The following is a 22,940-nucleotide window of genomic DNA, read 5'->3' on the forward strand; positions in this document are numbered from 1 at the left end:
TTTCCACTGTCTTGGCAACACAGGGGCCTTTTAAATGCAACAAGGCCCCTCAAAATCCATTCCAGCCAAATCCAGCCTCAAAAAACCAAATGGCGCTCCTTCCCTTCGGAGGCTTACCCTGCACCCGCATGGCGCTTTATGTCCACATGTGGGGTATTTCCGTACTCAGGGGAAATTTCTCTACACATTGTGTTTTTTTTATTTTTTAGCCCCTTGTGAAAATGAAAAAAATCAAGACAAGATCAATGATTTAGAGTAAAAATTTAAAACAAATTACACTAAATGTTGGTCTAGCCTTGATTTTTTTTTCCATTTCCACATGGGGTTAAAAAAGAAAATAAAACGCAAAGCGTGTAGGGTAATTTCCCCTGAGTACGAAAATACCCCACATGTGGACATAATGTGCCATATGGGCACAGGGCAAGCCACCAAAGAGACAGAGCGCCATTTAAAGGCTGGAATGGAGGATGGAGGCCATGTCGCAATTACAAAGCTCCTGTGCTGCCAAGACAGTAGAAACCCCCCCACAAGTGACCCCATTCTGGAAATTACACCCCATAAGGAATCTAACAAGGGGTGCAGTGAGCACATGGACCCCACTGGTAACAGGCACGTATGTAGAACATGTGCCGTGAAAATAAAAAATACAATTTTTTTTCATTTTCACGTCCAAAATGTGGTAGTCACCAGGGTGCCATATCCCCGCTGCCCCCCTTGTTAGATTCCTTATGGGGTTGTTACACCACACTCTGCACTTCTTCTGGGGTCTCCCGTTCTCCAGTGTGGGGGACGTCACCTGGAAAATGTTGTCCTGGTGCGATACGGGGTCCTTTATATCCAGAAGCGCTGGGTCCCCTCTATGGCTGCTAAATATTAGGGCTCTATTACTGCTTCTGATATTTTCGGATCGTGCCGCAAGGTACAGTAGCTCGGGCAGCGAGGGACCGGAAGAGGGGATGCTGGTATAAAAGTTATCCCCGTACAGGTGGTAACCTTTATCCAGCAGTGGGAAGATCAGTTCCCGAACGATCTTACCACTAACTCCGAGGATGGGGGGGGGGGGGGAGGCATCTGGGGGCTGGATTCGGATGTCCCTTCCTACATGCACTCTAAGGGTACGTGCACACTGCGGAATGGCGAAGGATAACCCTTTGTGCATTCCGCAGCTGGCACCCACCGGCGGACTGATGCGGGCGCACGTCTCCGTCCGTGTCATAGAATCCATTCTATGCACGAGTGGATTCCGCTCTCCGTCCAATGTGTTCATTCTTTGGACAGACGATGGAATCCGCCCGTGCATAGGATGGAGTCTATGACACGGGCGGAGACGCACGCCTGCATCTGTCCGCCGGTGGGTGCCAGCTGCGGAATACACAAAGGGTTATCCTTCGCCATTCCGCAGTGTGCAGGTACCCTAAATCTGTAAGTGTACCCTGAGGTACTCTCATAGAGTTTGTAGAATTTCGTGTCATACCGTCATCTCTTACTGGGACGGTACTGGCGAAAAAGACGTGTCTGGGGGGCAGTGTACGCTACGCTACCCCCAGACACGTCACTGGATGAGGAGGATGAATGGAGGAAAGAAGGATCCCCCCCATTCATCCTCACTGGCTGTTTCGGTGTCGGAGACAATAATAGCGTATGCGTTCGATACCGAAAACACCCTGGGGGCCATCTTTATACGGGGATTGGTATATGGGGTATGTAAATGTGTAGTGGTGTAGTGTAAAACTTTATTCCGTGTAGTGTAATGGTGTTTTTTACATGTTTTTTTAACATTAAGTATTAAAAAAAAAAAACTACACCAAGAAAGGAGTTGCCGATAAATGCCGCACTTATGTGCGGCACTTATAAGCAGACCGTGGCTGTAGGATATAGGAAAAAAACACCCTACGCCAAAAAGGAGGAGTTGCTGATCAGCGGCGCACTTATGTGCGATGCTGATTAGCACTCAGCGGCGATAGGGTGCGGGGAAAAAAAAAAAACCCTTTCTTCAACCCTATAGCTACTGATATGTGTATTATATACAGCCGCTAGGGGGCAGTAGAACGCAAATTCCGGAAAAAGCCGAAGTTAGACGACGCTGGAGCCGATGATTGCCGATGGGGACCGCCGGAAAAAGACGAAGACGAGGACGCGATCGGAACCCGGAAGACGCGATCGGGATGCTGGATCAGGTGAGTATGGGTCAATACCTGCTGTGGACACCTCAGCTACCTAGCTGAGGTGTCCAAAGCAGGTATTTAACCCTTTCATGGGGTACTTATATCGCCGTGATCGGCCGGCCGGTCACGGCGATCGGGACGTGGCACCGTGGCCACCATTACTTTTAACAGTAATGGCGGTCAGTGCCGTTCTCGGACAGCAATGACCGCCATTGCTTTCCGGGCCATCGGGTCACCGATGACCCGGAAAGCTGCAGATCGCCGCCATTGGCTGAACTGAATTGATCAGCCAATAGCGGCGATCGTCAGCACGGGAGGGGTTAATCACCCCCCGTGCCGACAAGCAGGGATGGCCTGCTATACATTATAGCAGGCCATCTTCCCCGATTGCAGCGTGTGTACACGCAGCATCGGGGAAACCGCGGGCGTAAATGTACGCCCGTTTGCATTAAGGCACGGGTTTTGGGGGTGTACACTTACGCCCGCGGTCGTTAAGGGGTTAAAGGGATTACCCAGGCTTGAAAAAACATGGACACTTTCTTCAAAAAACTGCACCCTTCTTGTCTCCAGTTTGGATGTGGTGTTACGCTCAATATCAATGAAGTGAGTGGAGCTGAACTGTACTGGTGTAAAAGTAGTTGTGTTTTTTTTTCCTAATACTGAATAATTCCTCTAATGGTAAAGGGATATATTCATCTCAGTTTATTATAGGAGAGTGGATAATAAGCTGATCATCAATGGGGATCTGGGATGCATAATAGAAAGTAATTGGTTAACAATCTGAGATCGGAATACCCTTTAAAGGGGTAGTGTGGCGGTAAAGAATTATTCACAGAATAACACACATTACAAAGTTATACAACTTTGTAATGTATGTTATGTCTGTGAATGGCCCCCTTCCCCGTGTCCCACCACCCCCACCCGTGTACCCGAAAGTGTAGTGCATTATACATTACCTGTCACGTGCCGACCCCGTCTCCGATCTTCAGTCAGTGACGTCTTTTTCGGCCGGCCGCGATTGGCTGAGAACAGTTATGCTCAGCCAATCGCGGCTGAGCATCGGATGATGCTGCAGAGGGCAACCGGCATTCGGAACAGTCGGAGCTGCTCGCCGGCCGAAGAAGACGTCACTGACTGAAGATCGGAGACGGGGGTCGGCACGCGACAGGTAATGTAGAGTGCACCAAACTTCCGGGTACATGGGGGTGGGGGGCTGGGGGGCACGGGGAAGGGGGCCATTCACAGACATAACATACATTACAAAGTTGTATAACTTTGTAATGTGTGTTATTCTGTGAATAATTCTTTACCGCCGCACTACCCCTTTAAGGTTTATGGGAAACTTACAAGTATTTGAGACATACTAATATAGCACTGACTAGAAATAAAGGTCCCTTTTATATAACAAGTTGGAAGGCTGAAAACAAGCACTGATCAGCAAGTCTAGCGCTCGACTGTAGAGCCTTTACAACACTCAACCATGGCGTAGCCATACAAATGTCTGCTGGGTCATTTGTGCGACCATTTAAATGCATTGTTATTAGTCGCAAATCTTGTTTGCACAGAGAAACGTGTGGCCGATATGAGACAAACAGAGGCGTTGGACATGCACAACTCAATGTAAATAATGGGTGCTAAATGGTAAGCATATAAACCAATATAACTATATCAAAGAAACAGCTATGCCAAATTCATAAACCATAGCACACCGAGTAATGTAATAAATAAAAGTACTTTATTATAACAGGTACAATATTAGATATTAATGATCCCACAAGCTTAAAAACAATTAAAATGTATAGCACACAAGGGGGTACCCGGTATAGTACCACCCACAATGACACCCCAATCTAAGTATGTCACACACCCTGTATAAGTAAAGTGCACGTGCAATGCATAAATAATCAATAATAAATCTAATTTGCACCAACAATCCACAATACTAATAAATATAGGCACTATAAAAGTTATTACCTAATAAATAAAGAGACTGTATTGAAAACAACCAAATGAAAATCAATTAAAGTGATAAATAATATAAGCACTATAAGCAATGACACCTAATGAAATAAAGAGGCCGTATTCAAAAACAGTAAAGTGAAAATCAGATCAGAATAGTAAGATACCACCATAGATACACAAGCAACAGGGTGGTGATGGGGTGTCAAGGAAAAGAGCCCCACGCGTTCCGTCCGCCCAACCGGACTTCCTCAGGGGTACTGTACATAGGTTAGGGACTGTTATTTATACAAAAAATATCAAATAATTAAGTAGATCATACAAATAATTATTAGTAATACCTGTGTACCGGGAGCTGCCCATTGCTCCATGCTGACTCCAAAATGGCGCCGATAGCGTGATCCATGCGTTAATGCGCATGTCCGGTTCATTGTAGTCACATGAACGCGATCGTCTGACGTAAAGTCACATGATCGCTGTAGCTCATTGCATTTACAAGAGCCATCAAAAACAAGTCTTACATGGTTATATTAGATGTTATTACACTCAAACACACTTCATTATAGTTATGGAGAACATATGTACTCATGAGGCAATCCTCACTAATATCCATAGTGCCGCAAGTCTGCGCATGCATTGAGATCCTCGTAACATAGATCACGCCATACCATTAGACACCATCATATTTGATACTGCTGGTGTACGACGGGCATGTATAATCCTAATATTAATGTTAATTACATACAGTTCCATTGTTACGCCAAACTTTATGCGCACACCAGTATCAAGGCATGTATAATCCAATTATTCACTAAATATGTGCAAGCGCCGGCGTTAAAAATGTCCAATACAAGCCAGTAGTATTAACGTCGCATATATTGTTTGATAATAGGTATAAGAAAGTATAAACACTCCAATACATATATGATCTTATTAGACCCCCCCACACAAAAAAAGACCCATGATAGTACATTCTAAGACCATGTGCACATAGGTCCTAATGTTCATGCATGGTCATCCTATTTGGTAGTAGAACACAATCCTGTCTGTTGTTAGCAAATATATATGCAATGGAAGGACTAATATGTCCATGAAGTCAACACACATGCCCCAATCAATCAGCTGACGAATGCTTGTTCAACGGCTGATCACTGTCCCTTTTACACGGCCGATTATCGGGTAAATGGGCGTTCCAGGAAAAGCTTGTCATCAATTTTCAGCCCCTGTAAAGGGGCCCCACCTAAGGGCCCTATTACACCAACAGATTATCTGACAGATTTTTTTGAGCCAAAGCCAGGAATGGACTATAAACACGTAATAAAAGGAGAGATTGAGATTTCTCCTCTTTTCAAATCCATTCCTGGCTTTGACTTAAAAAATCTGTCAGATAATCTGTTTGTGAAATAAGGCCCTAAGACTTCCACCGATTGGAAAGATGCACTCAGCTGAGGGATGGATTAGTCTGGCATGTCACTCATATAAATATATTGTAATGAGCGAGTGATCGGCCATATTCTGCCCGATCATAACCTGGTATGTATGACCAGGTAAGTTAAGAATCAGAATGCTGAAGATCCTAATAATGGAAAGAGCCGAGGCTGCAGTTTATCGGAAGAAGCCTCCCACATCACACCTTTACAGTAAATGTGAAGCCTGACAGCCTGGATGCGCTGCTGATTGCTTTTTCTCAGCAGTCAGGTGGTTATTCATAGACAATATGGCTTATTTAACAGTAAGTGAAGTGATTATTCATGATACTTGCAATTTCAGAAAAGAAAAAATCACAGCCTTTCTAAACAGCTGAAAATAAATTCTATGTCTTAAAACTTATGAAGACTTTTCTACAGCTATTGAACCTTCCAAACACAAGGAGGAAATGGTCTCTCCAGAAGAACAGTGCGAGGCAAATGTGAAGATTTATCAATAATCTTTATTATGTCGTAACTAAACTCGGTAAAAAGTACTAAAGTATTATACTTATGTTTTAAGTAGTTTAACACAAAAAGTGAACACTTTAACATCCCCCTAAAATCCCAAGAGACAGTGAAGATCACAATCCATGTGATCCCTGATGAAGCTGGATGAAGCACCCGTAAAATCAGTTGAATGTGTCGCACTGATAATCGATATACTACTGTCCAATTATTTTACCTGATGTGTAAAATTAAGTGTACCCAAGCAGGGGTGTTTTTAGAACTTCATCAGGGGATCACTATGTCTTCTCTCCTAAGACTCATGATTCTTAATACTATCTGGAGTTGAGATGAAACTCCTCATTGGATTTATTATTATTATTGGTTAAAACTGTAGGGTCTACAGGAGCTATGTAGGCTTAAACTGCAGTATATACATATGGAAGCCATGTTCAGACACTGTATGAACATCGGCCGTTGTTTGACATGACCAGTGTTTGATGTGTCAAACAATGGCCAATGTCTCAGATGTTCACCTGGTCGATACTGCAGTATTGGCCGGGTGAACGTCACTTCATTTTAATTGGAATGCAGGCACATTTGAGTGTGCCTGCACTCCAATTAGCCATAGAGCACAATATAAAGTATGGCCAGGAGCCGTACTTTACATTGCGAGAACAGGCTGTTCTGTACAACTGCTGTTCACTGAATAGCGGCCGCACAAAATAGACCAGTCAGTTATTTTGTGCGGCCGCATAGAACACCGGCCGTAGTGTATACAGCGTATTTACACTTTGGCCAGTGTTCTATTCACTACAATCTACACTACATACGTACCTAATCCTTCTTGGGGAGTTTCTGGCTTCCATTGATTTAAATGGACACTGTGTAATTTCAAATTTCTCCTATGGTTGTGCTGCACAAAAACTGACCACTTAGGGTCCATTTACACAGAAAGATTATCTGACAGATAATTTGCCACAGATTTGAAGCCAAAGCCAGGAATGAATTTGAAAAGAGGAAAAATCTCAGGCTTTCCTTTATGATCTGATCTCTGTTTATAGTCTTTTTGTTTATGGCTTTGGCAGATAATCTTTCTGTGTAAATGGACCCTTACATTATGTGGCTAGCACTCCTCCCATGTGACCCCAATTAGCAGGAAGCACCTGTGCGCATATGGTAAGTACCTCCTCTTTCTCCCATTCTACCTGCTGGTGCATTGGTGACTATTAACAACTGGTCCTGTGACAGTGGGGTTGCAGGGCCATTCTGTGCCCCCCCTCCCCTGTTGGCATTTGCTTGGCGTGGTTGGTGTTCGCTGACCAGCACGGTGTTGTTTTAGCGTAGGGACTCATGTGTGCAAGAAGACCTGTACGAGGTACATGGCCAATATGGTTTGATCAACTTATATACCAACATAATGGCGTTGGTTTTTAAATGTAGCCGAGAGGCATTAGTGTCAGCCATAGGTGTGAGGTGCAGCCGCTTCTCTTTCTCTCTAGGTTTGTACTTACACAACACAACTTATCACTGGGGATCCCTGCAGGTCATTGTCAAGAGACCATTCTAGCAAGTATGCATTGTCCAAGTGGAGAACCCTATCAAATAAAGAAGAATTTCAAGTGAATGTACCAGCAGGTACATCGCTGTAAGATTTTAACATCAATAGACCGGCGCCGGCGCGGGGATGCCAACGCCGCAGTCCTTTTTTTTGAACTGCGACCCGGTTCCCATGCACAGTGCCAGTCTATTCCCAGTCACCGTCCCGGTCTGAAGCACTGGAGGCGGGAAAGCCCCTCCCCTCTGTGACGCGGCTCCATTAGAATCAATCATTCCCTTTAAAAAAATTTGGGACATACGTATATAGGATTGCATACCATTATATATACACATGTATTATTCCATATATACAGAAAGTGTATAGAACGATGTCGAGATTATTCTCAGATAAGGGATTTGTTTTCTGCTCTACATTTTCGAAATGTGCCCAAAAGCCATTACAAGTATTGCTGAAGAAACAAGCTTTAGTTATTGGCTGCGTTTCTAAAACTAAATCCCACTATCCAGGTATATAAAGGAGGTCACCCCGTGTCACTTTCAGTATAATGGGAATACGTGCATTAACTAACTGATCGGAGATGCACCATAAAAAGCTATGTTTCTGATAACTGCAGCCTCATATGCCGCTTTATGGAGGAATTTCTACCTATTCTTTGTTCAGTTAAAGAGAAATGCTAGATATTGAGATTGGTACTTATCAGTTGCTGTATGTCCTGCAGGAAGTAGTGCTTTCTTTCCAGTCTGACACAGTGCTCTCTGCGGCCCCCTCTGTCTGTGATAGGAACTGTCCAGAACAGTAGAAAATCTCTATGGGGATTTACTCCTGCTCTGGACAGTTCCTGTCATGGACAAAGGCGACAGCAGAGAGCACTGTGTCAGACTTGAAAGAATACACCACTTCCTGCAGGACATACAGCAGCTGATAATTACTGGAAGGATTAAGATTTTTAAACATAAGTAAATTATAAACCTACCGTATATAAAATTTTCTAAAACAAGATGACTTGAAAGAAACATAAATTTTGCTGTAGTAAGGAACCAGTTTTCTTTTAAAGGGTTAACTATTTGTTTGCCGTTTCTGGTGAAACTGCTGAACTATATGTATTGGGGGAAAAAAATTAACAAATTCACAGCACATGTGGGTTTAATTTTAACCCATTAATATCAATAGGATGAAAATGGTACCAATAGAAAGCCACGAAAACATGCGAAGCAATAAATAAAAAAAAAGGGGGGGGGGTAGAAATGTGAAAAGCTACTTTAATAAAAAAATAATATATATAAAATAAATGAATAAACCACATCTAGCTATACATGCCATTTCATGGTTGTGGCAAATAAAAAAAAGCTATTTTAAAATTGAAATGGATAATACAGTCTATGCAGGATTGTGTAGGAGATTAGCATGTGAACAATACGCACGCTGCACTGTGTTGTTATGCATGGTCCTGGGCAGCAGTCTTACAAGTCCACAGTCCATGAGCTTTGGAGAGAATACGTCCAGCCGAGCATGACTCTCTGCTTTACTCGCAGCAGTTTGATTAATAATCACTCTCCTCCTAATCCTGAAATGCTGATCAGTTCATCAATATGTTATGACTCTCCAGGGTTCCTGCTCCCTGACAACTGAGAGGACATTGATTTCTATTACCCCAGGCATAATCTCCATGTAGGAACACTATCTGAACATGCCAGCTGAGCCCTCGACAGTCATAGAGGTAACTTGTGCAGTCTCTAGGGTGAGATTAATTAGCACTTCTCCGGGATCACATCCTCATCACAACTGTTGGTTATGTGGGCAGCTGCAGGACTGGAAATGGAAATCATTAACCCAGAGGCACAAAAGGTAGATGCGAAAATCCCAGTGCTCCGAGCGGACCAGCCCGGCCTCACACAGGGAGCAGGATCCGGTCAATTAGTCTGGAAGCCATATTCAGAGCAGTCAGCAGGGTTATAATCATACAGAAGACACAAAAAGGGAGAGAATAAAAAAAAAAAAAATATATATATATATTACATATTATTTTTTTATTATTATTCATTTAATATATTATAAATAATCACAAACTACAATCCAATTTATGATGACTAAATTGCAAGGATAAAATTCAGGGCCAAATACTAAAGTGATTATCAAGACTTTCAAAAAACGATTGTCTATTCTAAAAGGTCCCCATACACTTTATCCTTTTGCCATCCATACCCGCCAAGGTCACATGGGAGTGATGTCAGTAGAGACAGGGGTTGGGCGTGATAGAAAATCACTTCTCAACCCATTTGTCCTTGGAAAGATAAGCCGCAGTCAAAAGAGGTCTGTCTGCAGCTTATCCCTCCCCATAAAGACCACAGTAACGATTGGCCAGGTCAATGTTCCTGTCCTGTGTACGGGGGAGATTGTCAATCAAACGATCATTCGTCAGGCAGTTATCGAAGGTGTATGGGGACCTTTAGCATAAACCATCAGTCTTAGGGCCCTATTCCACCGGACGATTATAGTTTGCATAATCGTTAACGATTAACGATCTCAAACGACCGCTATTGCAAAAGACCTGAAAACGTTCACTCATTTCTATGGAACGATAATCGTTACTTATGATCGTAATTACGATAGTTTTTTTCTTTGCTATTGCGTTCGTATCTATTGCGAACGACCGAACGATGTCTTATTCAATGCGAACGATTTGCGAACGTTTTGCGAACAAGCAACGATAAAAATAGGTCCAGGTCTTATAAAGCGATCAACGATTTCTCGTTCAGTCGTTAATCGTTAACTGCATTTCAACCGAACAATTATCGTTTAGATTTGAACGATTTAACGATAATCTGAATGATAATCGTCCGGTGGAATAGGGCCCTTAGATAAGACGGGTTTAATCCCAAGCACCCCCGCAGAACAGAAAACAAGCCGCTGGTTAAACCACAAACCAAATTGTGCTTGTTTACGACCACCACGGCAGAGAAATCTGGTGTCTTAAAGAACGTTAAGTTTCTGCTCTCTCCAAAGATTTTCTATTGAGTTCAGGTCTTCTTATGGGGAAATCTTTAGTTGCCCTGGCTGTATGTTTCAGACCCAGCCATGACCCACCTTCAATGCTCTAACTGAGGGAAGGAGATTGTTGCCCAAAATCTCTCAATACACGGCCCCATCCATTCTCCGTTCAATACAGTGCAGTCATCCTTTCCCCTTTGCAGAAAAGCGCACCCCAAAGTATGATGCTTTCACCCCCATGCTTCTCGGTTGGGACTGTGTTCTTGGGGTTGTATTCACCCTCCTTCTTCCTCCAAAATGGCGAAAGGTGTTGATACCAAAAAGTTCTATTTGGCGTCTGATATTTTGGAATCTCACAAACCACATGACTTTCTCCCATGCCTCCTCTGGATCAGGACATGTGCTATCATGAGCAGAGGACCTTGCGTGCCATGCAGCATTTTAATCCATGACAAATTAGTGTGTTACTAATGGTAATCTTTGAGATTGTAGTTCCAGCTCTATTCAGACCATTGACCAGGTCCTCCCATGTAGTTCTCAGCTCATTCCTGACCCTTTTAAGAATCATCCTTACCCCACTAGGTGAGATCTTGCATCTTGCAAGTTTCTTCAATTTTCTAATAAGCTGCTTGTCTATTGTCCTGTAGCCCATCCCAGCCTTGTGCAGGTCTACTATTTTGTCCCTGGTGTCCGTAGACAGCTCTTTGCTCTTGGCCATGGTGGAGGTGTTGGAGTGTAATTGACTGAATGTGTGAGCAGGTGTTTTTTCATACAGGTAAAAAGTTCAAACAGGGGCAGAGTGGGAGGAGCTTCTTAAAGAGAATTAACAGGTCTGAGAGAGCCAAAATTCTTGCTGGTATGTAGGTGATCAAATACTTAATAAAATAAAATTCATACTTAATAAAACAATAACATTCAGACTAATTATTGAAAAATCCTACACTGTCATTTTCTGGGTTTTTTTCAAATAAATTCTGTGTACCTACAGCACAAATTACAGACCTCTCCATTTTTTTGCAAGTGGAAAAACTTGCAAAATTCGGTAGTATATGCTTTTAACTCTTTTAACATCTTATGTTTCATGCATTTTGTCCCTCTTCTCCAAGAGGCCCACCCTTTTGGAAAGGATTCTTAGCTGCAGTTTGGGTGGTCACCTCACAGGGTCTCACTGTATACAGTTTCTCCTCCATCTGATATACATATTCATTTTCTATGACATAAGTTTAAAATGAAAGTGCGCACTTATTTTACTGGCTGTTACGGCAGAATTTTGTGACATCAACTGGAAACTCTTAGCTGTTTTTAGTCTTAGGAAACGTCCCATCACACACTGTTATCACAGAGAACACTTTGTCTATTTGCGCGACGGTCAGTGACTTTGATCTCCGGGAAGCTCTGTACTTGGCACATTCTCTCCATCTATGGGAAAGAAGCAAGAGTGGCGTGTAGATAGCTCATGTGCACAGTGTATATACTCTGTGGCAAAACACAAGTGCCTTGGATTCCCCTGGCAGAGTTCTTCATATATGGCTATGTTTAGGAGTAACACCTGGCTCATCATCATCATTTTCAGCGTCCGTCCATGTAAACTATAATGAAAACTATCTTCACTCCTCTAGGGTCAAAAGTGAGGCTCCAAAGAAGATCGAGCGGAATAGACAAGAGGTTTCTGTCAATGACTGGATTATGTAACATGGCATACATATCTGGGCGGCTTCATAGTCACAGCTACAGTTTTTGTACCTAGATTACGTTATGTAGATGTAGTAAAGAGGGACAAATTACTATAAAATCATAGAATTTATATAGAACATATATTTAGCTCCACAAGGTACCGACATTATGTTACGAAATAGCACACACCCACAGCCAGATGTATACCATCACCACATGGAATAAAGGGAAGTTTTTTTTATCAACATGATATAAATAATTATACATTTTTAAAAGGTTCCTCTGTATGCTCACAGCTGATTGGCCCTTACATACGTGGAGGCTATGTCCACATGGCATCATTTTCCTGTATGGTATATAGAGCAACCTCATACTGTAACTGTGCGCGGCATACAACCTCGGCAGTTAGGGTGCGCGGCATACAACCTCGGCAGTTAGGGTGCGCGGCATACAACCTCGGCAGTTAGGGTGCGCGGCATACAACCTCGGCAGTTAGGGTGCGCGGCATACAACCTCGGCAGTAACTGTGCGCAGCATACGACCGATTTTTAAATAATACGATTTTTAAATAAAAGTATATTACAAATCAATATAACTTTCTGAAACCAGTTAATTTGAAAGAATTTTTTTTATGCAGGAGTACCTCTTTAACCCGTACGTCATGCGTCCGCAAAAGGTGTTCAGAGCGGGGCCGCGCGGCGACCCTGCTCTGAACCACCGCGATCCCAGAAACCGCGTGTAGCCTGGGACCACGGCTATTAGTATAAGCGTAAAAAAAAAAAAATTAGTGTTCTTATTAGTAAAAAGCCCCCTCCCCTAATAAAAGTTTGAATCACCCCCCTTTCCCAGGTTTTAAATAAAAGTAAATAAATAAACAAACATGTTTGGTATCGCCGCGTGCGTATTTGCCCGAACTATTAATTAATCACATTCCGAATCTCATACGGTAAACGGCGTAAGCGCCAAAAAAAATCCCAAAGTTCAAAATTGCGCATTTTTGGTCGCCTCAAATCCAGAAAAAATGTAATAAAAGTGATCAAAAAGTCGTATATGCGCAATCAAGGTACCGATAGAAAGTAAACATCATGGCGCAAAAAATGACACCTCAAACAGCCCCATAGACCAAAGGATAAAAGCGTTATAAGCCTGGGAATGGAGTGATTTTAAGGAACATTTTTTTTACAGGACATCAGATAATATAAAAGTTATACATGTTATATATCGTTGTAATTGTAACGACTTGAGGACAAATGCCCCCCAAATAAAAGAAATGCGTTTTTTTGTTCAATTTCACCACACATTTTTTTTTTTGTTTCGCAGTGTACTTTATGCAAAAATGCAGCCTGCCATTGCAAAGTACAATTAGTGACGCAAAAAATAAGGGCTCATGTGGGTTTCTAGGTGGAAAAATGCAAGTGCTATGGCCTTTTAAACACAAGGAGGAAAAAACGAAAACGCAAAAACGAAAATTGCCTCCGTCCTTAAGAGGTTAATAGCCAAAGCTTTGCTGACAGGCTTACTTAAAGAGCTATGACCATCTAAGAAACTGATAGCATATCTCTATCGATTTATTTTATTTTTTTAGCTAAAGCTTGGGGTAGTCCCTATCACAAAGACACATTAAAAGGAAAAACAAGTGTGTATGCTTCATAGGAAAAAAAAAAAAAAAAAAAAAATCAAAAAACTGCTCTGTATGAACCTGGCCTATGAATATCCAATGGAAACCTTGCCTTTCCTATACGGCCATGGCCAGCCACCAGGGAATCTTGACGGAAACGTACTGTAGACTCAGGCAATAAATTGTAAAGTTGGTCTCTTTGTTTGAGAAGTTTGATGTTTATCAGAGCTCACAGTTGTCTTAGACATCTTACAGCACATTTGAGACACATTAAAGAGAATTAAAGCACTTACCTAAATTGTGTTGCTTTCCTCAGCGCAGGTTATATAAAGGAACGATCCATAAAGCACTATTAAAAAAAGAATGTTGATGTGAGACTTAAGAAGTAGCAGTCAGGTGTCACAGAGCCTACTTTCCCCTCATTCTTTTCTATTTGGATATGGATTTTTACACAGGCATTGTGACGGCAGCGAGACTCCGAAAATAAATATTATGAAAACAGATTATTACTAAATAGTATCTGACAATAGGAAATGAGAGGAGTACTGTACAGGGAGCAGAGCTACCGTCACATCATGCTAACAGGTGGGAAACCTATAACAGCCCTTATAATAAACACTACAGGCAGGTTTACTGATCCAGGGGAATAGTTACATAGTGTGAATAGCAGGGGCGTTGCTAGGGTCCTAAAACATCCGGGGCCCGGGCCCTCTGAGTGCCGTCATAAGCGCTTAGCGAAGGAGCCCGATGCAGAAGCTAGTAACCCCAATGACTGCTCAATTAGTCCTGCTCTATTGCCTCCACTCTTAATAACTGTGGCTAAGCAGGCACAGACAGCTCCTTCACAGCTCCCCCTGTACACACAGCCTCTGGGAGGTCTGCCCTAGCTCCTATCCTCTAGGCCAGTGTTTCCCAACCTTTTCTACCTCGGGGAACTCCTACCAGATAACGTTCTACAAAATGCAAAAACCTCATTCAGTGACTCACAGGTGACGTCTTCTTTGATCTGAGTTGTTCTCTTTCCCTTTTCCTCTCCATCCGGCCCAGACCACCATGATGATTTCTTTCAGTTGCAATTCATCTCTTCAGAACCTGCCAGACAAACATCTCAGGCTCTGCACTTTTCCTTCAATTTCCTTCCCTTTTCCCCTCCTATAGGCTCCCATACAGTAGTTATTCCACTACCTGGTGTCAGTGAGTAGGTAGGTAAGTATGTTGCCCCCTGTAGGTAGGATACTCTGCTGTGCCCCCAAATAGTAATAATGTCCAGTGTTGTGCCCTATAGTAACAATGCCTCCTGCTGTATTACCCCACATTGTAAAATGTCCCCCTGCTGTGTACCCTTATATAGTAATAATGCCCTCTGCTGTGCCCTATATAGTTATTATGCCCCCTGCTGTACCCTCCATATAGTAATAATGCCCTCTGCTGTGCCCTATATAGTTATTATGCCCCCTGCTGTACCCTCCATATAGTAATAATGCACCCTCTGCTGTGCCTCCTATGTAGTAATAATGCCTCCTGCTGTACCCTCCATATAGTAATACCCCCTCTGCTGTGCCTCCTATATAGTAATAATGCGCCTGCTGTACATACCATAGTAATAAAGTTCCCATCCTGCCTGCAATTAGCCCGACTGCCATCCCCAAACACACTACCCCACCTGACCCCTTCCACCCACACACACTACCCCACCTCACCTTCTCCACCCACACACACTACCCCACCCGGCCCCCTCTTTTCCCCATGCTTCTCCCCCCCCCCCCCCCCCGCTTCTCTCCCCTATGCTTCTCTCCCCAATACTTCTCCCCCCTGCTTTTCTCCCCCATACTTCTTCCCCTTGCTTCTCTCCCCATACTTCTCACCCCTGCTTCTCTCCCCCATACATCTCTTCCCCGTGCTTCTCTTCCCTGCTTCTATCCCCCATACTTCTCCCCTGTGCTTCTCTCCCCTGCTTTTCCCCCCATAATTCTCCCCCCTGCTTCTCTCCTCTGCTTCTCTCCCCCATACTTCTCCCCCCACTTCTCTCTCCCATGCTTCTCCCCCCATATTTCTCCCCCATACTTCTTCCCTGCTTCTCTCCCCCCTGCTTTTCCTCCCATGCTTCTCTACCCTGCTTCTCTCCCCCCATGCTTCTCTCCCCCATGCTTTTCTCCCCCATATGCTTCTCTCCCCCATGCTTCTCTCCCCCCATGCTTCTCTCCCCCATATGCTTCTCTCCACCATGCTTTTCTTCCCCCATGCTTTTCTCCCCCATATGCTTCTCTCCACCATGCTTTTCTTCCCCCATATGCTTCTTTCCCCCCATGCTTCTCTCCCCCATGCTTTTCTCCCCCCATGCTTCTCTCCCCCATATTTTTCTCCCCCCTTGCTTCTCTTCCCCCATATGCTTCTCTCCCCCATGCTTTTCTCCCCCATGCTTCTCTCCCCCATGCTTTTCTCCCCCATATGCTTCTCTCCCCCATGCTTTTCTCCCACATATGCTTCTCTCCCCCATGCTTTTCTCCCCCATATGCTTCTCTCCTCCATGCTTTTCTCCCACATATGCTTCTCTCCACCATGCTTTTCTTCCCCCTTGCTTCTCTCCCCCATATGCTTTTCTCCCCCATATGCTTCTCTACACCATGCTTTTCTTCCCCCTTGCTTCTCTTCCCCCATGCTTTTCTCCCCCATATGCTTCTCCCCCCATATGCTTCTCTCCCCCATGCTTTTCTCCCACATACGCTTCTCTCCCCCATGCTTTTCTCCCACATATGCTTCTCTCCACCATGCTTTTCTTCCCCCTTGCTTCTCTCCCCCATATGCTTCTCTCCACCATGCTTTTCTTCCCCCTTGCTTCTCTCCCCCATATGCTTTTCTCCCCCATATGCTTCTCTCCCCCATGCTTTTCTTCCCCCTTGCTTCTCTTCCCCCATGCTTCTCTCCCCCATATGCTTCTCTCCCCCATGCTTTTCTCCCCCCATGCTTCTCTCCACCATGCTTTTCTTCCCCCTTGCTTCTCTCCCCCATATGCTTTTCTCCCCCATATGCTTCTCTACACCACGCTTTTCTCCCCCCTTGCTCCTCTCCCCCAGATACTTCTCTCCCCCGTGGTCCTCTCCCCCATACCTCTCTTCCCCCATGCTTCTCTCCCCCATGCCTCCTCACCTCCACAGTCACCTCCACCTCACCTCCACCGAGTTTCACCTACTGGTCGCTCGTAGCGGCCGCCGGATGTGCTGCGCTGCGGCGGGCCGTGGTGTACGCATCCAATCAGCGCGTGCGCCACGGCCCGCCGCAGCGGCCCCGCACTTCCGGTCTCCGCTGGATTGGAGCAGCATGCACGGCGGGCGCTACGGGTGGGCAGTAGATAAGATGAGCAGCTGGCGAGGCGGGCAGCAGCCGCGATCTGCGAGCCAGATGCGGCCATCAAAAGAGCCGCATCTGGCTCGCAAGAGCGGGGCTGAAGAAATCCGGGGCAGCAGGCATTTTATTCGGGGCATGAGCCCCGAATAAAACTGCCTAGCGACGCCACTGGTGAATAGAGACCAGGCAGTCTGGGGATGCACAGCTAGACAGTTTTCTAGGTCACTCCATGGCTTCATCATGTCCAATCACTATACAGGTTTATGAAAATTATGGGGGATTCTCTACTGGATAAAGATTTCTTTTCAGCAGTGCTACTTAGGAAGGAACTCTGGACCCTCTAAATAACAAAGATTTACAATAAAGGAATAATACCGATATACATGTCTGCAACAATACTTTATCTTCAACTACAGAAGCGTCTGAACACTCACGTATCTACAGGGGTCCCAGCTGTCACACCTGTAACTGGGCCCATAAATCAGAGGAGACCAGAAGGCCCCTCAGCACCTTAAGGCAAATGTACCATCAGTACCCACAATCTGACCGTTCGGCAGGTGATGCAGTTATTGTCCTAAAATACAACTTTAAAACTTGCAGCCCTGTGTCAAATTGGTGTGGCCTAGAGTGTGTGTGCTGAGACCTGCACAACCTCTCTGTCCCTCCTCACCATTAGGTACGCCCTGGGCAGAATTATTCCTATTCATCACTTGTGTTAACACTGCACAGGTGCCTTAACAATGCAACACATGTGCTGTGTTCACACAGGTGAGGAATAGGAGAATACCTTCCAGGGGCATTCCTAATGATGAAGAGGGCGGGAAGGAGGGAAAGAGGGGTGTCGCAATCCTATGGCATAGATAATCTAGGCCACGCCAATTTGACACAGGGCTGCAAGTTTAAAAGTTGTTTTTTAGGACAATAACTGCATCACCTGCCGAACGAACCCCAGGACAGATCTTGGATTAAAAGCAGCTATCTGAAGGTACAATCGGTTTCAGGGGGTCAGACTGTGTATTGTGGGTACGCTTTAAGCTTTGCATATAGTTTGAAAGGTACAGGAAGCTGGTGCCACGGTCCTTTTTTTTTTTTTTTTTTTTTTTTTTTTTTTAACTGCAGCCAGGTTCCTGCGTATGACGCTGTTCTATTCTCGGGCACCGTAGCCGGCAGCGCACGCAGGAATCGGGCTGCAGTTAAAAACTAAAGGACTGTGGCACTGGCTTCCCCGCGCCGACACCGTTCTATCCATGTGAAAAGGTTAAAGTGAATGTATTGATGGTAAATTCGCTTTAAGTTTGACCGCTTATACCTGACTTGCTAAAATTCATCTCTAGTGCGCAGCAGTATATGGGGGTCAGTGCAGCAGTCACTGAAAGGAGCAGAGGTGTCACACACGTTAAGGCCATGTTCACACAACGTATGTTTTGCATAAATCACGGCCATTGCTGCAATTAACAGATGCCACATAATTCTGCAGGGGCCCGCACAGGTACATATGCACTTAGCTAGGTATTGCCCGACTCCTCTGGCTGCAGTCTATCTGCTCTGTGGGGAAGGTGGAGACAGTGCGAGCCCCACCTGGAATACAGCCTAGGACATAAGCTGTATCCCTGTTTTCCAGGCAGGACTCGGGCTGTCTCCACCTTCCCCATCGACTGGGAAGACAGAGGGATTTAAATGCCAATGGTTCGGGTTCATGCGAAGCAGAAACTCGGCTCAGCTCTCCCATCTCTAATGGCCATAATCTCTCCTGCCCATTGCCCATACTCTCCATATACAGTAACATTTGGAACGACCAATCATTCCTGTGTTCTTTCTGGGTAGGGGTAAGCTGCAGTGCTCTTGCAGCGGCTTATCTGTCCCTAATCAAAGGGTCTCGGCAGGAATTTTTTCATCATGCCTGACTGCTAACTCTATCATCCGGTGGTGGTCATTCAGGAGAGCCCTATACACAGAGGTACCATCCTAACCCCCTATTGCTATGCTTTTAAAAAGGTATTCTTGAGAAATCAACCCGTCCTGTTTATCCTGTACGTTGTTTATGTATTATCTATGCAGTTTCCATGGGATTTCCATACAAATCACTGCAGTACCATTGTTTTCCCCTTTGGGCACTGACACATCGGCTGCACAGGCCAATGCGACTTTCAATACACAGTATGTCATATTTATCGCAGTGCATGAACAAAATGTAGCTGTATATTTTATGTGGGTTTTAAGCTTACTCACAGCTTTAATTATAGTTCTGTTTTTAATGTTTCTGCATGATTAAATGATTTCTGACTATAAAACTGAGGGCATAACAACCTTGAGGGCAGGCATTTTTATTTCTAATGTTTGTCCTTAAAAAAAAGAACCTATACTCACTTCACTTGCCCAGATTCCCTGCAGTCACCACAAAGACGCTCCTGGTCCCCAGTCTTTTTGGCTACTTTGAGGTTTCTGATGAAACCAGTCCCAAAAGGAAGTGATCCTACCCAGTTAGTCACTGGCCACAGTGGTGTTTCACATCAATCAGTAATTGGCTGAGCAGCACAGTTCCTGCAGGGATGGCAGGTCATTAGCAACTAGGAAGTGGTATATGGGACTGGGAGCAATGCAGTGGATCTGGACAAGTGAGTATACTATATATTTATTTGTACCTCAATTACATGTACATTTTTGTTAGAAGCAAGTTAGACGTATCATATACTGATGCTCCACGGGCTCTTTTTTTGCATATTCATGTTTACCAGGGAGCAATGCACCTAGGATTTCACTACATTGAGCGCACTAACTAGTAGCCGGCAGTGTTATCTTTGGCTGGTCTCCCTGAGATCAGTGATCCGTTTCTCTTATAGCTCTACTAGGCATTGCTTCCACCTAGCCAGAATACTGCTCCACACTGATAAGGGGCAACACTCCGAAACAGCTGTATGTGGATGGATACCTGGCCTTGGTTTTTCCCTTGTCATTACATTGACTTATAGGACCACTTAGGCCCCATTCACACGTTTGTGTCAGTTTTTACTGTCAGGAGGGGGTGAGGGGTCTGGTGCCGCTGGGTGAGGGGTCCGGGCGCGGCACCAGGGAGCAGGAGGCCAGGGGAGCATACGGGGATGGCAGCAGCAGGTGAACACCAGGAAGCAGGAGGAAGCAGGGAGCAGGCGGGTGAGTTATGCAGATGGTGGGGGGTGCGCAGGTAATCCGGAATGTACATCAGGAAAGTGCCCGTGATTCCGGCGCTCCCGTAGACTTCTATGTGGGGCGTCCGGGCCGGAATTCCGGAAAAAAATAGGTCATGTCCTATTTTTTCCGGACCTATTTTCCGGAACGGACACCCTTCCGGAAAAATCCGGAAGGGTGTCCTTGACCAATTACAGTCTATGGGTCAAAAAAAACCCTGCTGAATACCACAGAAGTATCTAACCTGCAAATATGCCCCTATAAAATTGCATTTTTCCTTGGAAGCTGATGTGCCTGTGTCTGCAGATTCCCTTTAATACTTCTCCCTTACATTCACGACTCTGGGAGTGACCACTCTTGGATATATCAGTAAATTTTAAGCGATACTTAAAGGTTTCTTCCTTGTGATGCATGTTATACTTGTAGATTGTATTTTTAGCAAACTTGTCTCTGCTCTAAACAAATATAAAAATAATATACATAGGCACTATGGGGAGATTTATCAAACATGGTGTAAAGTGAAACTGGCTCAGTTGCCCGTAGCAACCAATCAGATTCCACCTTTCATTTTCCAAAGAGCCTGTGATGAATGAAAGGTGGAATCTGACTGGTTGCTAGGGGCAACTGAACCAGTTTCACTTTACACCATGTTTGATAAATCTCCCCCATATCTCTATACAGCTACATTATAGCTTTATACATACCAACCAGACCACTGCTTTTAGAGCAGAGTGGTGGTCGGCAACGTAGACAATAAGCAGTCAACAATGTGAGGAAATATCAGGAGAAGACAGCACTTTTGCTAAATGAGTGTTCAAACATATTAAACGTGACGAGTCCTACAAGTTTATCTATGTTAGTTGAGACGTGATTAAAGTTATTATAACTCGGCTATTTCAATAGCCTGAATATTCAGAAACTAGTGAATTGCTGAATGGACCAGCAATATCATAATACACAGTGTAACCCCCCCCCCCAAAGTTTCCTACAGTGACCCCATAAAACCAATGTTCACCTCCATCACACAACCAGAAATATTTCCCTTTGTTTCCTTCCAACCTCCACACACTGCAAGACGTACTTTATGTTCTGCTTTATCACTGGAGAATTACACCTCCTGCTGTGTATCAAATGAAGAGACCTTTATTTCTGTGTTTCAGTGCTAAACATTTCTTCCCCCACCAAAAAAAAGAAAAAGAAAAAGATAATACAGGACAAACAAATTACTATGAGGAAAGAAGACAAATCAATATATTAAAAAGGAAACAGCAAAGAGAACAAAGGCAGCTGGGGCTGAGGAGCTGCCACCTTTATGGTGCCCGTATACATTGCCGGACCTACTAATTCTTGGAAGCCAAAAAGGTCTAGCTCGCTGTCTAGGTTACCGTCCACCAATCTGCTCTAGAAGCAGTGGTCTGGTACCGGCCAATTCTACTGCCTTTAGGCTGCCTTCACACCTACCGACTTGCAGCGTTAATAATGCTGCAAGTCGGCTAGGCCCTGGCAGATGACTGTCATTACATACACGCAGCGGTCTGAACGACCGATGCGTGTATGTAAATCTGCCGTCTGCTTAACCCCTTCTGATGCCGGCCGCTTTCCGCTCCCGCTCTGTATACATTACCTGTCCTCGCTCCAAGGGGTCCCGGCGTCCTGCTCTCCCGCCCGGCCAATCAGTGGCTGCGGCAGGGCAACACACTGATTGGCCGGGCGCGAGAGCAGTATGTCGGGACCCCGTGGAGCGAGCAGGTATGTATACAGAGCGGAGCGGGAGGCGGGCGGCATCAGAAGGGGTTAAGCGGCCGGCAGATTTACATACACGCAGCGGTCGTTCAGACCGCTGCGTGTATGTAATGACTGCGATCTGCCAGGATCTAGCCGACTCGCATCGTTATTAACGCTGCGAGTCGGTAGGTGTGAAGGCAGCCTTACAGTAGATTGGTGGTTGGTAGAGATGAGCGAACTTGGCTTGTACAAACACAAAGGATTGGCAATTGAATCCTGCCTGAGTAGGTTGATGCAACCTGAGGACTGCCTGGAGAACATGGATACAGCTATAGGCCATAGGCTGTATCCTTATCATTCAGGACTCCCTAGGGCTGCATCCAACGGTAATCAAATACAAAATGATCGAGGTAGCTTGAGTTGCACGCATCTCTACGGCTACATTCACACGTAGCAAAAGTGGCGTAATTCTCCGCTGCGGAATGCCGCCAGCCTCCGGGTCATAATAACAGTCTATGGGAGGCTCGCATGCCTCCTCTCTCGACGCTGAAGAATGAACATGTTCATTCTTCAGCACGGAGAGAGGAGCCGCGTGAGCCTCCCATAGTCTGTCATTATGACATAGAGGCTGGCGGCATTCCGCCACTTTTACTACGTGTGAATGTAGCCTACCTACAAACTACAAACCAACCCAATAAGACATACCTATACCAACCTGTTTCCTTGCTACTAGAAATAAGTGCAACTCTACATAGGTGGCCACTGTGCTGCAAGTGAGCACCCATCAGCCTTTCGAAGCTCAAGCAATCATGCGGCCTATTAACTTC

The 22,940-nt window shown here is 44.8% G+C and overlaps 1 protein-coding gene across 7 annotated transcripts in view; it reads right to left on the reverse strand.

The window, feature by feature from the left end:
* The window catches only part of TRIQK (triple QxxK/R motif containing), a 103,331-nt gene that overhangs the window by 75,691 nt on the left and 4,700 nt on the right, over positions 1-22,940 (reverse strand). For 2 of the 7 annotated variants that reach the window (XM_069957380.1, XM_069957381.1), the window contains exons 2-3: positions 14,866-14,970; positions 14,172-14,227 (exon numbers count right to left, since the gene is read on the reverse strand). The exons of 2 other annotated variants lie outside the window; for them this stretch is intronic. The gene's annotated coding sequence lies outside the window, so the exon portion shown is untranslated. Of the gene's footprint in view, positions 1-14,171; positions 14,228-14,532; positions 14,810-14,865; positions 14,971-22,940 lie in introns of those variants that run through there. 3 more of the 7 variants (XM_069957378.1, XM_069957379.1, XM_069957382.1) reach the window with 2 other exon arrangements.

This window comes from Dendropsophus ebraccatus, chromosome 2 (assembly GCF_027789765.1).
Source record: "Dendropsophus ebraccatus isolate aDenEbr1 chromosome 2, aDenEbr1.pat, whole genome shotgun sequence".
In the NCBI taxonomy this organism is placed as follows: Eukaryota; Metazoa; Chordata; class Amphibia; order Anura; family Hylidae; genus Dendropsophus; species Dendropsophus ebraccatus.